The 19,008-nt window shown below is 50.7% G+C and overlaps 1 non-coding gene and 4 pseudogenes across 1 annotated transcript; all 5 read right to left on the reverse strand.

Moving 5' to 3' along the window:
* Window positions 1-4,048: 4,048 nt before the first annotated feature.
* LOC135912030 (5S ribosomal RNA) lies at window positions 4,049-4,167 on the reverse strand. The gene has a single exon (XR_010567543.1). It is a non-coding gene; the product is annotated as a 5S ribosomal RNA (ribosomal RNA).
* Window positions 4,168-4,666: 499 nt separating this feature from the next.
* LOC135912036 (5S ribosomal RNA) lies at window positions 4,667-4,785 on the reverse strand (annotated as a pseudogene).
* Window positions 4,786-12,774: 7,989 nt separating this feature from the next.
* Window positions 12,775-12,893, reverse strand: LOC135912040 (5S ribosomal RNA; annotated as a pseudogene).
* Window positions 12,894-13,388: 495 nt separating this feature from the next.
* On the reverse strand, window positions 13,389-13,507 carry LOC135912031 (5S ribosomal RNA; annotated as a pseudogene).
* Window positions 13,508-18,796: 5,289 nt separating this feature from the next.
* LOC135912039 (5S ribosomal RNA) lies at window positions 18,797-18,915 on the reverse strand (annotated as a pseudogene).
* Between the last annotated feature and the right edge of the window lie 93 nt (window positions 18,916-19,008).

Here is a 19,008-nt window from a genome sequence, read left to right on the forward strand (position 1 = left end):
ACCAATACTCTTTTGCTTATTGATTTCACTGCCGCTTTTCTCGCAAAACCTTTCAGTAATTCTTAATAATGAGCTAACACTCTCCCTATCTGCAGCGAATAGGGCAACGTCATCTGCATAAGCTAGAACACGTACTTCACAGGACTGTATCTTAAACCCCCTGATTTCTGTACTATTAACTATTTTTCTACAAAGCGGCTCCAAAAATAAAGCAAAAAGTAAAGGACTTAACGGGCAACCCTGTCGAACGGAAGAAAGTACTTGTATGCGTTGTGATAGTTCCCCATTAACAATTAAATTGGTACATGAGCTTTGATATGCCATTTTGATGCCTTTACACATGACGGAACCAAGCCCTACATAATTAATTAATAAAAAGAGAACACTATGTGGTACCATATCAAAAGCCTTAGCTAGGTCTATTTGCAGCATCGCTACTTTGAGGATAGCGCTATCGCAATATTCTAAAATGCTTCTAGCTGTATGAATATTTGTAAATATTTTCCTACCTCTGATGCCGCATGTCTGATGCGGCCCAACTAACTTCCGTATAACTCCCTGCAGCCTTGCTGCAAGAACTTTCATAAAAACCTTGTAGTCAACATTAGTCAACGTAATTGGCCTGTATCCCGTTACATTACGTAGTATATTTTTTTCTTTGCCTTTTGGGATAAGTACTGTGTGCGCACGATTGAACGATGGTGGTAAAGTCCCCCGCTCGAGTGCCTCTGAAAATACTTCATGCAATGCTGTTGCCATGTCCGTCTTGAACGCCTTGTAAAATGCCGCGGTAATCCCATCCGGACCAGGAGATTTGCCCGAGCTTAGTTCCCCGATAGACCTCTCAATCTCTTCCATACTAATATTCATTTCTAATAAATTCGTTTCCTCTTTGCCTAGCGTCGGCATTTCTGCCAGAAAGTCATCCTCGTAGCCCGGCGCCTTTGGCTCACGACAAGCAAACAAATCTCTGTAGTTACTTTCAAATGCCGTCATGATAACTTTCTGTTCTCTGAATATCCTACCATTATATTCTATTTCCAATATTTCATTTCCTCGGGCGTACGCCTTTTCATCCGACAAAGCTCGCTTTGTAGGTACTTCCCCCGCTAGGTATTTTTCGGCTCGTGCTCGTATAATTGCACCTCTGTATTTATCCTCCTCTAAGCTTTCTAGTTTTCTTTTAATGACTTGCAGTTCTTGCGTCACCAAACCCGGATTAGCTGTTTCGATTCGCACCAAGTCTTCGAGCTCCTGCCGCAACATCTGTTCATGTTTTTGAGCCTGATACTTCAAATGCCCACCTCTTTCTATTGCGGTCAATTTTACCCTTTGTTTAAATAACTCCCATTTCTCTGCGGCACTGCGTAGTGTGTCATTAAAAAATTGTTGTATTTCTTTTTTTGTTTCATCTATGAACACGTCATCCTTGAAAAGCTTGGCATTCAATTTCCATCTTTCCCATTCAAGCTTCCTTTTTTGCTTTTGGCCAATCTCGAAGGTCACTAAACAATGATCACTGAAAGAAACGGCATCAACATCGTAGTTCTGACACAAAGGCGCAATCTCCGAACACACATACACTCGATCTAGTCGTGCATGGCTGGTGCCTTGAAAGTGTGTGAAATGCTGGCGACTTCCACCTCTTGCGAACTGTGCCACATCATTTAAAGAGAATTTGCTCACGCATTCTTTTAGATACGCAGCACTTTCATCATTTACACGAGCAGTGGTTGAACGGTCTTGCTGATTAAGGACACAATTGTAGTCACCCAACACAATCAAACACCTCTCACAATCAAAATACATACTCAATTCGCGAAAGAACAAACATCTTTCATGCGGCTTTGTAGGTGCATAGACACAAATAACTCTAAATTTCGCTTCCCCGTAAGAAAGATCGCACAAAACAAAGCGTCCTTGCAAGCAACTTGTAACCGTTTCAACGACAATGCCAATTGAATTTTTAACAAACAACATACACCCGGCTGATGTTCCCACCGCATGGCTCACGCATACATTGTACCTCAAAGAAAATTTTGCTACCAAGCCTTCGGTCGCCTCCTCTCTGCTAACCTTCGTCTCCTGGACCGCAAGCAAATCTAGGTCTCTTTCTTGCATTATGCGTTTGACCTGATATTGCTTGCGACTAGCCCCTAGACCCCGTACATTGAGCGTACCGACGCGTAATGGTGCAGGTATACTAATCATGGTGATTGTAAGCGCGAGCCACCAGTACAACGCTAACCGTGGCTCGACCTTGCAGTGGGAATACCAGGGTATTACTTATCGCGTCCCTGACCCCGAACCGGCGACGATGACGCCGACCGGACTTCGGGGACATATTTTTTACCCTTGGCGCCAGCAACGCGGTGCCACTGACGCTCCAGGCGTTTAACCTTGCGTTCGGTGTTGTCCTCCGTCAACTTCGGAATGCCTGTTCTGGGACGCTTCCCGCGTCCCGAGGTCGCTCCCGTAGCGTCTGCTTGATATTCGGCCGTAGTGATCTCGGTGCTGTCGCTCATGTCTTCCTCTTCACTTGCTTGACTTAAGGGCAGTGACTCTTGCGTGCAGCCTATTTCGGCACGTTCCTCAGTTGCCTTCGTCAAGTCCCGACTGTCAGGTGTCGTTCTCCAGTTTTCTCGGCGTCAGTCTCCCAGGCCTTGTCTTCGCATTCCTTGGTGTTGCTGTTCGGGGCAGACTTTTCGGCCTCCTCCGCGTCCATTATGTTCTCTTGTACTTCTTCTGTTGGGAGAGCCATTTTCGTTACTCGGGCGTAGCTCCTTGCACAATCATTACTTTCGTGTCCGAATGCCCGGCACACACCACATCGTGGCGTCTGGCAGTCCCGTCGAATGTGTCCTTGCCTGCGGCACCTCAAACATAGCGGGGACCGGCCCGGGGCCACAAGAAGGACGGTGCCACTTCCCAACTTGAAAAGATGAGGCAGGTCATCAAGCTCAACACCTTCCTTAAGTCTCATTCGCACCACTCTCGTCGTGGATGTCGCATGTTCAAAACCGGCGACGGACCAGTTGTCGTTCGACACGTCAAGGACGTCACCAAAGCTGCTCAACGCTTGCCGAAAGCTCTCACTTTGGACAGCAAAGTCGACCCAGTGCACTTTCACGGTGACGTCTTGCTGGACGGGGTCAATGACAGCGCAGAAGCCGCCCTTGACCTGAAGTCCACCCGTTTTCACCAGGGCATCCTTGTCCGCCTTGCTGCGCAACTTGACTAGCCAGACGTGATTCATCTGGTAAGCTCCGATACCCGTGATGTTCTTGATGATACCAGCGTCCTCCAATGGCTCGCGAAAATCTTCCAGCCGATATGGTCTTCTTGCCAGGTCCCCGTGCAAAAAAACGCACTGCTGCATGCTCTCGCCTGAAGGCAATGTAGGCAGCAACATCCTATAATCCGAGGGTGCAGAAGAAAACCTGTCACCGCGGCCAACGGCGGCCGCCAAAGAACCTCGCACGGAGCGATCCATCACGCGTCCTTCCTCCTCGAAAGCCGAACGCGGAGTGCATGGTATGGCCGATGGCAAGGATGCTGTGTTTCCGACTGCACCTGTATCGTGCTATGTGCATTCGCCCAATGAATGTATTGCTACATCACGTACGCGGCAGTCTTTCCGCGAACAATACACGCACACGTCGATTACTCGGTTTGTGGTTGTTCGCTGCATGCGTGCGTGCAAGTCATGCTCGCTCACAAAACAAGAGGGCGAGCGCAACATTATGCGTGCGTTGCAGCCCACAATGTGCCACGTTATCGACGAGTTGTCATTGAGCTGTATGCGGGCGGGCGTGATAGCGAAGCGGTTAGAAGCTCGTGCGACTAAATTTTGCATGCAGCATTACGTCCGTCATTCCGCGCAGAATATCGCGTAGTGGCCTGCATATTGGTTTCACACTTCGGCGTCGGCTCTACCAGCAGGCTCCAGTTGAACGTAAGTAACAGTAAAAGCAGCTGCCCACACACACACACACAAAAAAAAAACGTCACAGAAACACGGAATAATAAAAAAAAGCAAAAAGAAGGGTGCCATCAGCACTCGGTGTTCCCAGGTGGTCTCCCTCCCAAGTACTGACCGAGCCCAATGCTGCTTAGCTTCGGGGATCGGACGAGAACCGGCGTATTCAGCATGGTATGGCCGATGGCAAGGATGCTGTGTTTCCGACTGCACCTGTATCGTGCTATGTGCATTCGCCCAGTGAATGTATTGCTCCATCACGTACGCGGCAGTCTTTCCGCGAACAATACACGCACACGTCGATTACTCCGTTTGTGGTTGTTCGCTGCATGCGTGCGTGCAAGTAAGTCATGCTCGCTCACAAAAACAAGAAAGAGGGGGAGCGCATTATGCGTGCGTTGCAGCCCACAATGTGCCACTTTATCGACGAGTTGTCATTGAGCTGTATGCGGGCGGGCGTGATAGCGAAGCGGTTAGAAGCTCGTGCGACTAAATTTTGCATGCAGCATTACGTCCGTCATTCCGCGCAGAATATCGCGTAGTGGCCTGCATATTGGTTTCACACTTCGGCGTCGGCTCTACCAGCAGGCTCCAGTTGAACGTAAGTAACAGTAAAAGCAACTGCCCACACACACACACAAAAAAAGTCACAGAAACATGGAATAATAAAAAAAGCAAAAAGAAGGGTGCCATCAGCACTCGGTGTTCCCAGGTGTTCTCCCTCCCAAATACTGACCGAGCCCAATGCTGCTTAGCTTCGGGGATCGGACGAGAACCGGCGTATTCAGCATGGTATGGCCGATTTTTCTTTTTCTTTATTTCCAGACAATCAACAAATACATCAATACATACTGCTCCCACCATTTGACAATATTCACTTTCCCACCGCTGCGCTTGAAGCTTGCGGTTTAGATTACAAAACTTTCATTTTGGCAAGGCCATCCATCAATGACAACAGATCATCGTCATACGCTAACTTCTGAAAAACTTCCCGCAGTTTACTGATATTCTCAGCAAAATATGAGTTTACTGTTCTCACATTTATATCGCAATTCCTTACAGCCATGCGGTTTCTCCAGATACTGTGAAGGCGGAGAAGAAAGAACATGTCATAAGGTATACTGTCTTGCTCTGTGGATAGGTAACGGGTACCATGAGCTGTTAACGGCAATTCTTTTTTAATAGTTCTTTGCATAATATCCCAAAAGAAGACCGCACTCCAACAGTCCAGAAAAACGTGTTCTATAGTTTCTGGTTTCTTGCAAATCAAACAGTTAGTCCCCCATGGTAAATAGTCCCCTCTTTCTTCTAGCCATGTTTTAACAGGCAAGGTATTAGTATGTAGTTTAAAAAAGAATGTTTTCACTCCCCCTGGTACAATCATTCGCTTCACACGTTTTAGGACATCTTTCCCTTGGCCTTCGCGGTACATTAATCGATATAATGGTTCTGGGAACATAATATCTATTAAATCCGAGCTTATCCGCTTACGACTGACTGCAGCCAAATATTCTATGGAAAAGTGGTGGTGTAAAAATCTAAATGCTACGACCACCTCACGTAAAAATTTACTCGTTGCGTAACACCCACCCTCCCTCATCGAGACAACAAAGTTAGGTAAGGCATTGCTCAATCGGACTTGAATAACTGTTCGTAAGAAAGGATTTGTCGTGTCTCGTAAGAACAAAAATCTAGAAATCAGTTGCTTTAAGTATAAATTTGGTAACGACAAGCCCCCCCGACCCAACTTGCGAAACAAGTTGTTCCTGCTTGTTCTTTCATATTCAGACTGCCACACAAAAACAGCAAAAACTCTATGGAATTTCTTGAGGTTGAATCGGGAACAACTCAGGACTTGCATGAGATACCACAGCTTGCTCACCAAGAAGATTCTGCAGATAGCCGCACGTGCAAATATAGAGAGGTCACGTCCGGCCCACTTATCAGTTTGAGCTTTTAATTCCTGCACTTTGCCATTCCATAAGTCTTTAGTGTCTCGATGTGTGCCTAATGGTACACCAAGATAAATCCCAGGCGTGAGCTTCCACTGCATACCTTCAAAAACACGCGGCGGTGTTTGCCACTGGCCGTGCCACAAGCCGACACACTTATTCAGGTTTATATTGCTGTCCGTCATGTCACAAAACTCACGCATAATTGTCATGGTAGCTCGAACACTCTCCTTATCGTCACAGAAAACAACAACATCATCGGCGTAAGCTAATAAACGTACCTCACATCCTTCTAGGCTGAATCCTCGCACCTCCGGACTATCAATAATTCTTTTACAGAGAGCCTCTAGATATATTGCGAACAAAAGAGGTGACAGGGGACACCCCTGACGAACAGAGGAACACACTTCAATCCTTTCAGTTAGCTTATGGTTGACAATGAGGCTAGTTGTACAATTACTGTATGCCATTTTAACTCCCTCTGTTATCCGTGATCCAACACCGACATAGCCAAGAATTGTAAACAGGAGATTGTGACATACTCTGTCAAACGCCTTTTCTAGATCAATTTGTAACATAGCGACTTTCCTAAAATCTGCATCACAAATTTCAAGAATGCTGCGAGCCACATGGATATTAGTAAATATAGACCTCCCTCTTATCCCGCAGGTCTGATGCGGTCCTACTAAAGCACCAATAACCCCTTGTAGTCTCCGCGCAAATATCTTCATTAAAACTTTATAATGTACGTTTGTCAGCGTAATTGGCCTGTAGCCTGTTACTTTGTTAAGTTTATTTGCGTCATCGCTTTTTGGTATCAAGACTGTATACGCCCTTTTAAAGGACGGTGGCAAACGACCTTTTTGATACGCCTCCATAAAAACACGCTCTAATAAGATGGCTATCTTCGAGCAAAAGGCTTTGTAAAAAACTGCTGTTAGGCCATCAGGTCCTGGCGATTTTCCAGGGTTAAGGTCTTCAATGGCCGTTTCGATCTCCTTTGCTGTGATATCTTCGGATAATCTATCTGTTTCTTCGGCGTCTAACCTAGGTAGAGTGGTTAGAAAATGGCTTTCATACCCAGCCTTGCTCGGTATTCTACACTTGAAGAGCTCCCTGTAATATTCCGTAAACGCATAATTAATTTCTTCGGCATCTCTAGATATTTTCCCTTTGTATTCAATCTCAACTATTTCGTTTCTCCTCGCATACTTTTTCTCAGTTCCCAGTGCACGCTTTGTTGGCATTTCATCAGCCAAGATCTTTCCCATTCGTGCGCGAATAAGTGCGCCACAGTATTTTTCCGTGTCGATAGCCTCAATTTTATTCTTTGTTTCCCTTATTTCTTCCATAAAGGTGCCTGGCGCTGCAGTTTCGGCATCCACAAATTCCTGATGCATTTTTTAAAGGTTATTTTCCTCTTGACGCTCTTTAAAACGTATTTCTACTGCTCGCTCTATGGCATTCATTTTTACGACTTCTTTAAATCGCTCCCATCGCTCACCCCATCCTTTTTCACAGTAATTATTTGCTTTGGCGATTTCTGTGCGTACACTCTCTAGAAATTGGTCGTCCTTTAAGAGTTTCGCGTTTAATTTCCATGTTTCCCATTTCATTCCAGGTTTTGCGGTAATCTTTTTCCCTATCGTGAAGGCTACTAAACAATGGTCGCTAAATGTTATGTTCAGCACCTTGTAGTCATCGCACATGGTGGCGATTTCTTGCGAAAGATAAGCTCTGTCTAACCTTGCATGGCTATTGCCTTGAAAATGAGTATAATGCCGATTCTTGCCTCCTTTCGCGTAATGTGCAATGTCTTCCAACAGAGCTCTTCCAATGGCCCCCCTCAGAAAGACAACGCCCTTATCAGCCCAGTATCCATCACTCGAACGATCGTCCGAGCTCAAAACGCAATTGAAATCTCCTAACACTATCAAACATCTGTCTGTATTCAGATAATGCGATATTTCTTGAAAGAAACTTAGCCGGTCATTCACTTTCGTTGGTGCATACACACATAATATTCGGTATTTTACGTTGCAGTATACAAAATTGCACAGCACAAATCGACCACTCTGACAACTTAGAACTGTTTCCTCAACTATACCCAAACCTTTCTTAATAAACATGCTGCATCCGGCAGTTGTGCCAACAGCATGACTAACGCATACAGTATAGCGGTCACTAAACTGTGCAACCATACTATCAGGGCCAGACAATGAAATCTTCCTTACCTCAGTAAGGAAGCCTTCATTGCAGTGAGGCTACCTTATGTCACTCTGAAAGGTTCCTTACTGAGGCGCCCTCGGTGAAGGCTTCCTTGGTGCTTCCTTGGTACTTCCTCAGCATAAGAAGCCAAACAATGAAATCTTCCTTACTTCACTAAGGAAGCCTTCATTGGGGTGAGGCTACCTTATGTCACTCTGAAAGCTTCCTTACTGAGGGGCCCTCGGTGAAGGCTTCCTTGGTGCTTCCTCAGCATAAGGTAGCTCCAAAGCTACCTTCATGCGTCCTTACGCCGCTCCTGGCCCTGAACGAGCGCTTCACCTCACTGCTTAACCACGTGGCATTCGCTTGCGCATGCGCACTGTCGCCCACCTGCGGAGAAGCGCGAGCACGGTACGTCTTGCCAGGCATGTTCGTTTCAGTCACGCGTGCGGCATGCAAGCATTGCTAGGCGTTGCTAGGCGTTGCAAGACGCCGGTGTGCCAGCGTTGCTGGAGCACATCAAGTTTTGCACTGTAATGCGCAACTTTTTTTTAACTTTAGTAAACGAAACTAGAAGAAAGCCTCCACGCTTCTCTATATTAGCTATTCAATTTAAAGATTGTGCGACGATACAACATTTTTTAAGAGAATAATGGTGTTCGCGGAAAGATTTGAAGAGATTATCTCGAACCCAGGCACGCGGCAACCGCTCCTTAGGTGAGGACGGGTGAAGGGAGCTTTCAGAGTACGCTTGCTTCCTCCATCGGTCCTTCGCTGTAAGGAGGCCTCACGTAAGGTTAGGAAGCGCTCGAAGGAAAGGAACTAGGGGTGTGCGAATATTCGGAATTTCGAATACGAATCGAATATTTTCCATATTCGAAGCGTATTCGATTCGAGAAATGCATGTTCGGAAATTCACGAATATCCTAGGACGGCCGAATAACGGTGGAAACGGCGAATATTCGGGTCGACTGCGAATAATTGAGCAATTAACCAATTGTATGCTTGCTCCGCATTCTCCTAAGAGCATGTTTATCAACTGAGAACTTCGCATGATCCGCTCATTATCTGTATGCTCTGTTTCAGTCTATCTGCTTCAGGCATTTGAGACATGATCAGTTTCGGTTTCTTTTTCACCAAGCTTTATAATTCCAATTATTTTTGGAATGCCCCATTGCCTTGAAGGTTGCAAAGGCAACTCAGGGTTTGCTAACATTGATTCAAAATGTATCAAGGCTCTTTGTGCGGAGTGGAAATTTGATGAAGTGGCCAGCCTAGGCATGTTTCTTGATCCGCGCTTTATGGCCACAGTTCATCAGGCATTTGGTCAGATGATCTGGCTGAAAAACCTTCTGACAAGGGAGCTCCAGGAAGCCGTCGTGGAACACCGCACAGGGACACCGCCGTGCCAGTGTCGACTTCGTCTCCACTGGTGGCATCGAGTGTATGGAATGCTTTTGACGATCTAGTGATGAACAAAGAGAAGACACATTTGGCACCTGCCCCTGAGAGGGAAGTTACAGACTACGCGCAAAAGCCTCTTCTGGAAAGGGGCATGAATCCTTGTAAGTGGTGGCAGTCCATTGGCCGCTTCAGGTACCCGCTTTTAAGTTCACTCGCCCGGAAGTACTTCGCGATCCCTGCCACTTCAGTTCCTAGTGAAAGAGTCCTTTCTACCGGTAGAAATGTGACAGTGCATAGAAAGCGTTTACTTTCTGGCCATATTGAGCAGTTAATTTTCCTTCACGACAGTCTGTAACAAGCGTTTTACCTGACTGAGGGCATTACCTGAGTCCATTATCTATAATTGAGTACCTCTTTAATTTGAAGCAACCTTGTAAAATGCAGTGTTATTGTTAAAAGGGTAATAAAGCTATTGTTACCTCTCTTGCAATTTTTTAATACTACACATGTATTCGATATTCGATTCGATATTCGAAGAGAGTTCTTCGCCTTATTCGTATTCAATTCGTAATCGAAAATTTCAATATTCGCACACCCCTAAAAGGAACGTTTTATTGTTTGGGCCAAGCTACCTTCAGGCGTCCTTACGCCGCTCCTGGCCCTGAACGAGCGCTTCGCCTCACTGCTTAACCACGTGACGTTTGCTTGCGCGTGCGTGCTGTCGCCCACCTTCGGAGAAGCGCGAGCACGGTACGTTTTGCCAGGCACGTTCGTTTCAGTCACGCGTGCGGCATGGAAGCGTATCTAGGCGTTGCTAGGCGTTGCACGACGCCGGCGTGCCAGCGTTGCTGGAGCACATCAAGTTTCGCACTGTAATGCACTGCTTCTTTAGATTTAGTAAACAAAACTAAAAAATAGCGTCCACGCTTCTCTATATTAGCTCATCAACTTAGAGGTTGTGCGACGATACAACCTTTTTTTATTGAATAGTGGTGTTCTGGTGTTCGCCTAAAGCTTTTAAGAGATAATCTCGAACCCAGGCATGGCGGCAACCGCTCCTTACGTGAGGACGGGTGAAGGGAGCTTTCAGAGTATGCTTGCTTCCTCCATCGGTCCTTCGCTGTAAGGAGGCCTCACGTAAGGTTAGGAAGCGCTCGAAGGAAAGGAACGTTTCATTGTTTGGGCCTCAGTCTGACTCTCACTCTCTAATTTAGTCTCTTGAATCGCCAATATATCTAAATCTTCTTCCAACATTACGCGTCGGAGCTGACGCTGCCGCCGTCTCGCCCTAAAACCTCTAACGTTGAGTGTTCCCATGCGCAATGGAGCTAACGACATAGCCATTTCAGGGAGCAAGAGCAAAACAACAGTAAGGCGCCCAGCAAATAGCAACGCTCACAAACTGAGCGTCCCTGTCGGCACGACAGCTTCCACGGGCACCCGCGACACCAGTCGCGTTGGTCACTGCGTCGCCTGCCCTTCTCGGGTGAGCGACGCTGACCGTTGCGGTGGGGCGGACTTCCCTTTCTTGGCCCGGGTCGACCGGACCACCATCCACTGCGGCTGCAGGCGCTGAACACTGTCAGCCGGCGTCTCCTCTTCTGGAGCATCGCTTCGGTGCCTCTTGGAAGGCACGGCTGGCTCCTCAGTGGCCAACTCATCCGGCGTCTCATATGGCGTCTCTGGCTCCGCGTCCATCTCCACGTTAAACGCGTCACACCCGGGCTCCGTTTCTGCGGGCGCAGGCGGTGTCTTCTCTTCTTCATTCCTTCTTCTTTCTTTCTGCTTTCTTCCTGCTGTGGCGTCCTGTGTCGACGCGGATGGCGTTGCCACCTTTTTTGCGACACTTGCCACCTGTTGAACCGGCGTTTCCGAGGACGCTGTCAGTTTCTCCGTTACCTCTTCTTCCATCAATTCCAGACCTTCGTCGTCGGGTTGCGTGCTGCCAGTAACTCTTGCATACGTACGTACGCAATCATGTGCTTCATGGCCGAATTCCCGGCACTCAGAACACCTTGGCACTCTGCAGTCTCTTCTAATGTGTCCTTTGCGTCGACACCGCAGGCAAATCGGAGCTCTCCCGGGAACGACAACCAGCACAGAGCCACCAAAGATCTTGAACAAATGGGGCAGAGCGTCCGGTGTTAAGTTCTCCCGGAGCGTCATCCGCACAATACGCGCGGTAGACTCAGCTTGCTCGAAGCCCCTCACCTTCCAATCTTCTTGTCTTACTTCTTTCACTTCGCCATAGTGGTCGAAAGCCTTCTTCAATGCTTCCCCGGTAACGTGGAATGGAACCCAGTGTATACTTTGAGTGTGATGTCTTGTTGCACTGGGTCAATGACGGCGCAAAAGCGCCCTTTTACCTCCAGGCCTCCCGCTCTAACCAGCACTTCCTTCACCTCTGGAGTTCGTAGCTTGATGAGCCACACATGCGTCATTTGGAAGGGCCCAATACCGGTCACGTCTTTCAATACACCGAGTTCTTGCAGCGGGTCACGGAAGTCTTCGAGGCGGTATGGTCTCCCGGCAACGTCACAATGTAAGAACAGACACTCCTTCATAGTTTCGCCTGATGGCAAAGTCGGTAGTAGATACCGATAGCCCGGTGGGGCGACAGAAGACCTGTTACAACGGCCAGACGCGGCCGCTGAAACCGCTCTTGCAGAGCTCGACATCTTGCGTCCGAACGCGTCCGTGTCCAGAGGCAGAGTGTGAGCATGGTATGGCCGATGGCAAGGATGCTGTGTTTCCGACTGTACCTGTACCGTGCTATGTGCATTCGCCCAATGAATGTATTGCTACATCACGTACGCGGCAGTCTTTCCGCGAACAATTCACGCACACGTCGATTACTCCGTTTGTGGTTGTTCGCTGCATGCGTGCGTGTAAGTCATGCTCGCTCACAAAAACAAGAGGGCGAGCGCAACACTATGCGTGCGTTGCAGCCCACAATGTGCCACTTTATCGACGAGTTGTCATTGAGCTGTATGCGGGCGGGCGTGATAGCGAAGGGGTTAGAAGCTCGTGCGACTAAATTTTGCATGCAGCATTACGTCCGTCATTCCGCGCAGAATATCGCGTAGTGGCCTGCATATTGGTTTTACACTTCGGCGTCGGCTCTACCAGCAGGCTCCAGTTGAACGTAAGTAACGGTAAAAGCAACTGCCCACACACACAAAAAAAAAACGTCACAGAAACACGGAACAATAAAAAAAGTAACAAGAAGGGTGCCATCAGCACTCGGTGTTCCCAGGTGGTCTCCCTCCCAAGTACTGACCGAGCCGAAGGCTGCTTAGCTTCGGGGATCGGACGAGAACCGGCGTATTCAGCCTGGTATGGCCGATGGCAAGGATGCTGTGTTTCCGACTGCACCTGTACCGTGCTATGTGCATTCGCCCAATGAATGTATTGCTACATCACGTACGCGGCAGTCTTTCCGCGAACAATACACGCACACGTCCATTACTCCGTTTGTGGTTGTTCGCTGCATGCGTGCGTGCAAGTGATGCTCGCTCACAAAAACAAGAGGGCGAGCGCAACACTATGCGTGCGTTGCAGCCCACAATGTGCCACTTTATCGACGAGTTGTCATTGAGCTGTATGCGGGCGGGCGTGATAGCGAAGGGGTTAGAAGCTCGTGCGACTAAATTTTGCATGCAGCATTACGTCCGTCATTCCGCGCAGAATATCGCGTAGTGGCCTGCATATTGGTTTCACACTTCGCCGTCGGCTCTTCCAGCAGGCTCCAGTTGAACGTAAGTAACAGTAAAAGCAACTGCCCACACACACACACAAAAAAACCTTACAGAAACACGGAATAATAAAAAAAGCAAAAAAAAGGGTGTCGTCAGCACTCGGTGTTCCCAGGTGGTCTCCCTCCCAAGTACTGACCGAGCCCAATGCTGCTTAGCTTCGGGGATCGGACGAGAACCGGCGTATTCAGCATGGTGTGGCCGATGGCAAGGATGCTGTGTTTCCGACTGCACCTGTATCGTGCTATGTGCATTCGCCCAATGAATGTGTGGGGATGTCGCGGCTAGCGAAGGACGAATCCCAACATAAAAACGCAACGCGTCTTTATTCGGCGAACGATGTCAGCGGACGGGCGTACCAACGCTACGTTTGTCACAGTAGCTGGTGGTAGAAGGCGGCTTTTATCAGCCAGGCAGCCTGTTTTTATAGCCACCGTCGGTGACGCATACCTCGGGTGACATGGCGGTGGCGCTATGCTTTATCGACCATGCAATCCAGCGTGCAGCTGTGGTATGCTTGGCCAGATGATAAGATGGCAGGTGCGCAGATATATGCGCAGAGTGTGTCGCCACATCACCCCCCCCCCCCCCCCCCCCCTTCGCGGAGTGGAGAGCCCTCAGGGCTTGAAAAAATCTGAGCAGCGTACGAGACGTCCGCTGCGAGTAATGACGGAAGCAGGCTGCGATGTCGGCGGTCGTGGATGGACGTCTGTGGGTGTACTGGTATTCGCTGGTTCGGCGGAATCGGTGTAGGCCGGCTTCAGCCGGTCGATAGAGACGCGGACGGCGTTCCCTTTAATGCGCAGGGTGAAGGTTTTGTCGTCGCGACGGATAACTGGGTAGGGTCCGCTGTAAGGTGGCTGTAGAGGCCGGCGGACGGTGTCGTCGCGGAGAAAAGTGTGCGAGCACGTTGCCAGATCCTTGAAGACGAAGGGCACTGTCTTACAGTGGTGAGCTGCAGGTGACGGGCGGAGGGTAGCGATAGTGCGTCGGAGCCGGGCGATGAAATCGGTGGGATCTGACGTCGCGGTGGTGGATGGCGGTGCAGCGAGAAATTCGCCCGGGAGGCGGAGAGGTTCCCCGTAGACGAGCTCTGCGGGTGTAGCCTGAATGTCGGGCTTAAAGGTGGCGCGAAGACCTAGGGTGACGGCTGGGATGGCTTCAGGCCAGGTTGAGTCCGCATGGCACATGATGGCTGCTTTGAACTGTCGGTGGAAACGTTCGATCATCCCGTTGGCGCATGGGTGGTAGCTGGTGGTCCGCGAGCGTTCGAACCCGATGGTCAGCCCGAGCAGCCGGAAAAGGTTCGATTCGAACTGTCGTCCTTGGTCGGTGGTGACGCGGCGAGGGGGCCCGAAGCGGGCAATCCAGCCGGCGAAGAAGGCCGAGGCGACGTCTTCCGCAGTGATTCCCTCGAGGGGCCATGCCTCAGGCCATCGAGTGTACCGATCGATGGCGGTGAGGCAGTAGCGATAGCGTCCAGCTGGAGGCAAGGGCCCTATGATATCAAGGTGGACTTGTTGAAACCGACCAGAGGTCTGGGGGAATGCGCCGAGTGGTGAAGTGACATGCCTGGTCACTTTAGCGCGCTGGCATTGAATGCAGGAGCGCGCCCAAGTGCGGCAATCACGCTGCATGGAGGGCCAGACATAGCGGTCAGCCACGAGGCGTGCAGAGGCGCGTATGCCGGGATGGCTGAGATTATGTAGCTGGTTAAAGAGGCCACGGCGATGGGAAATGGGCACGTAAGGCCTGCTTCGTGCTGTTGACATGTCGCAGTAGATAGTCTTTGTCGATTCAGGTATGGGGACTTGCTGCAGTTGTAGCGAGGACCCGCACTTAAGAAGCTCCTGCAGTTCAGCGTCCGTAGTCTGAGCCTCGGCGAGGACATCAGCTGTTATCTGTGAAGGGCTAATAGCTGCCACACGTGAAAGCGCGTCGGCAACCACGTTGTCCTTCCCGCTGACATGTTGGATGTCGGTGGTAAACTGGGCGATGAACGAGAGCTGGTTCTGCTGAACCGGTGGGAGTTTGTCGCGGCGCTGAGAAAAGGCGTAGGTCAGAGGTTTATGGTCGGTGTAGATAGTGCAGTGTTGTGCTTCGAGAATGTGGCGAAAGTGCTGAACTGCTTCGTATATCGCCAGAAGTTCTCTGTAGTAAGCTGGCGAACTCGACGGCGCGGGGGTCGTGGTTTCGTCGGTGGGAGTGGCCGCAGAAGGGGTCGTTTTGCGAGCTGAGAATTTCTTGGAGAAGAACGCCAAAAGATGCCAGGTGTTGTCTACGTGCTGCATAAGGGCGGCGCCTACGGCGATGCTAGAGGCGTCCGTGAAGAGCCCCAAGGGAGCGTCTGGCACAGGATGGGAGAGAAGTGTGGCGGTGCAAAGAGCAGCTTTGCATTTTTCGAAAAGTTCTGTTAAAGGCGGTGTCCACGTGATGGGTTGGTTTCCTCGTAGACCAGCCAAGGCATCATGGAGGGGAGCCTGGTACTCGGCTGCGTGTGGCAAGAAACGCCTGTAAAAGTTCAGCATGCCGAGGAAACGGCGAAGGTCTTTAGCGGTGGTTGGTTGAGGGTAATTTTGCATGTCTGAGATGCGTTCAGGTAAGGGTCGAGTTCCCTCTGACGAAACTTCATGGCCGAGGAATTTGACGACTGAAGCGCCGAGCGTGCTCTTTGGGACATTGACGAGAAGGCCGTGGTCATCGAGGCGTTGGAAAAGCAGGCGAAGGTGCCTGCGGTGTTCGTCGGCGTTGCGGGAAAAGACCAATATGTCATCAAGATAGACGAAGCAGAAGTCGAGGCCGCGGACGACTTCGTCGATGAAGCGTTGAAAGGTTTGCCCAGCGTTCCTCAGGCCAAAGCTCATGAAGGGAAACTCGAACAAGCCGAAAGGAGTAATGATTGCAGTTTTCGGGACGTCGTCCGGATTGACGGGTATCTGCGTGTAGGCCTTGACCAAGTCTAGCACGGAAAAAACGTGGCAGCCGGAAATGCGATGTGCGAAGTCCTGTATGTGGTGAACGGGGTACCTGTCCGGAATTGTGCGGGCGTTGAGGGCACGGTAGTCCCCACAGGGCCGCCAGCCTTCGGTCTTCTTGGGGACGAGGTGAAGTGGTGAGGCCCATGGGCCGTCGGAGGGGCGGGCGATTCCCTCCTGGAGCATGGCTTCGAACTCTGCTTTGGCTATGTGCATGCGGTCCGGGGCAAGGCGACGGGCGCGACAGAAAACCGGGGGCCCTGGGGTGGTCCGGATGTAGTGCAAGGTGGTATGCTGCACGTCGCGTGGCAACCCGCTGGGGCGCGTCAAACCGGGAAATTCGGCGAGAATGGCGTGGTACGGTGAATTATGTTCGACGCTGAGTACTTTGATGCTTGGCTGGTGGGTAGGCGTTCGTTGACCTGGCGCAGAATGTCCCGTTGTCGCGTCGATGAGACGGTCGTGGCGGCAGTCCGGAAGGAGGTTGTAGTGCGCCAAAAAGTCCGAGCCGATGATTGGCTCTGTGACGTCGGCGATGACAAAATTCCAATGAAGGTCAGGGCGTAGGTTTTTGAGCTGGACGTGCAGACGGAGCGAGCCGTAAGTTTTGATAGTGAACCGGTTTGCCGCGCTGAGCTCGAAAGACGTAGAAGGACGGGGGCCCTGTAGGTGGGCTCGCGGGTAGCAGCAAATGTCGGAACCGCTGTCGACAAGGAACCGCTGCTTTGTTATTTGGTCGGTGACGAAGATGCGACGGCCTCCAGGTTGGCAGCTCGCAGCCGTGGCTACGAGCTGCCGTTGGCGTTTCCCTGATTTCTAGCGGAGCAGGGCGGTCGACATTGCCGTGCTCTGTCCCCGAAGCGTCTATGGTAGTAACACCGGTCGTCGTCACCAGGCTGCTGCGACGGGGTAGTGTTCTGTCCACGGCTTTGCGAGTGGCGCGTCGGGAAGTGTTGATCCAGGCGTCGTTGAATGGAGCTGAGCTGTCGGTTGATATCGTCGATACGCCGCGCAAGCTCTATGGTGTTCGGCGGTGCGGCGACAGCCTGGACGGTGGGCGATAACGGCGGCAAAGAGACCTCAATGACGCGGTCAGCGATCCCGGCGAGTTGGTCGAGAGGTAGCGTAAGCTGAGCCTGCAGAATTGCCTGGACGTGCGGTGGAAGTCGTTGAAGCCAAAGTGCTCGCAGTAAGGAATCCTGGACTTCCATGTTGCCCGCGAGAGCACGCATGTGGCGGAGGAGCTGCGAAGGCTTGCGCTCGGCAAGTTCTGCGGACTGAAGTTGTCGCACCTTCTGGTCGTCCGAGAGTGACAGGCGGCGAATGAGTTCCGTCTTGAGGGTGTTCGTAAAGGTTGGCCTTTGGTGGATTGGCAAGGATATCCCGGACCTCGCTGGCGTAGCGGGCATCTAGGTGGGCGACGACATAGTCGTAGCGGGTCCGGTCTTGTGTAATGTGCGCAAGAGAGAACTGGGCCTCGACTTGGGCGAACCATACTTCGGGCGAGTCGGCCCAAAACGGCGGAAGCTTGACAGCGATACGCCAGACGCCGTGCGGGGCAGCGTGCGGGATGCCGTCTGCCGGGGTTGTGGCGTCCTCGGCGGAACCGGCAGGATGCTGCTGCACGGAACCAGTGAGATGGTCGTGCCGTTCCTGAAGCTGTCGCTCTTGCCTCTGGATCACCTCTTGCTGCATGTGAAGCTGTCTGTTGAGGAGTTCCAGCTGTCGTTGAAGGGCGTCTTGTTCGTCCATGGCGATGCGTTGCTGTTCGTTGTCTGGGTCACCAGATGTGGGGATGTCGCGGCTAGCGAAGGACGAATCCCAACATAAAAACGCAACGCGTCTTTATTCGGCGAACGATGTCAGCGGACGGGCATACCAACAGAGGTGCGTCACAGTAGCTGGTGGTAGAAGGCGGCTTTTATCAGCCAGGCAGCCTGTTTTTATAGCCACCGTCGGTGACGCATACCTCGGGTGACATGGCGGTGGCGCTATGCTTTATCGACCATGCAATCCAGCGTGCAGCTGTGGTCTGCTTGGCCAGATGATAAGATGGCAGGTGCGCAGAAATATGCGCAGAGTGTGTCGCCACAAATGTATTGCTACATCACGTACGCGGCAGTCTTTCCGTGAACAATACACGCACACGTCGATTACTCCGTTTGTGGTTGTTCGCTGCATGCGTGCGTGCAAGTCATGCTCGCTCACAAAAACAAGAGGGCGAGCGCAACACTATGCGTGCGTTGCAGCCCACAATGTGCCACTTTATCGACGAGTTGTCATTGAGCTGTATGCGGGCGGGCGTGATAGCGAAGGGGTTAGAAGCTCGTGCGACTAAATTTTGCATGCAGCATTACGTCCGTCATGCCGCGCAGTGGCCTGAATATTGGTTTCACACTTCGGCGTCGGCTCTACCAGCAGGCTCCAGTTGAACGTAAGTAACAGTAAAAGCAACTGCCCACACACACACACAAAAAAAAACGTCACAGAAACACGGAATAATAAAAAAAGTAAAAAGAAGGGTGCCATCAGCACTCGGTGTTCCCAGGTGGTCTCCCTCCCAAGTACTGACCGAGCCCAAGGCTGCTTAGCTTCGGGGATCGTATGAGAACCGGCGTATTCAGCATGGTATGGCCGATGGCAAGGATGCTGTGTTTCCGACTGCACCAGTACCGTGCTATGTGCATTCGCCCAATGAATGTATTGCTACATCACGTACGCGGCAGTCTTTCCGC

The sequence above is a fragment of the Dermacentor albipictus genome, chromosome 3 (assembly GCF_038994185.2).
Source record: "Dermacentor albipictus isolate Rhodes 1998 colony chromosome 3, USDA_Dalb.pri_finalv2, whole genome shotgun sequence".
NCBI lineage: Eukaryota > Metazoa > Arthropoda > Arachnida > Ixodida > Ixodidae > Dermacentor > Dermacentor albipictus.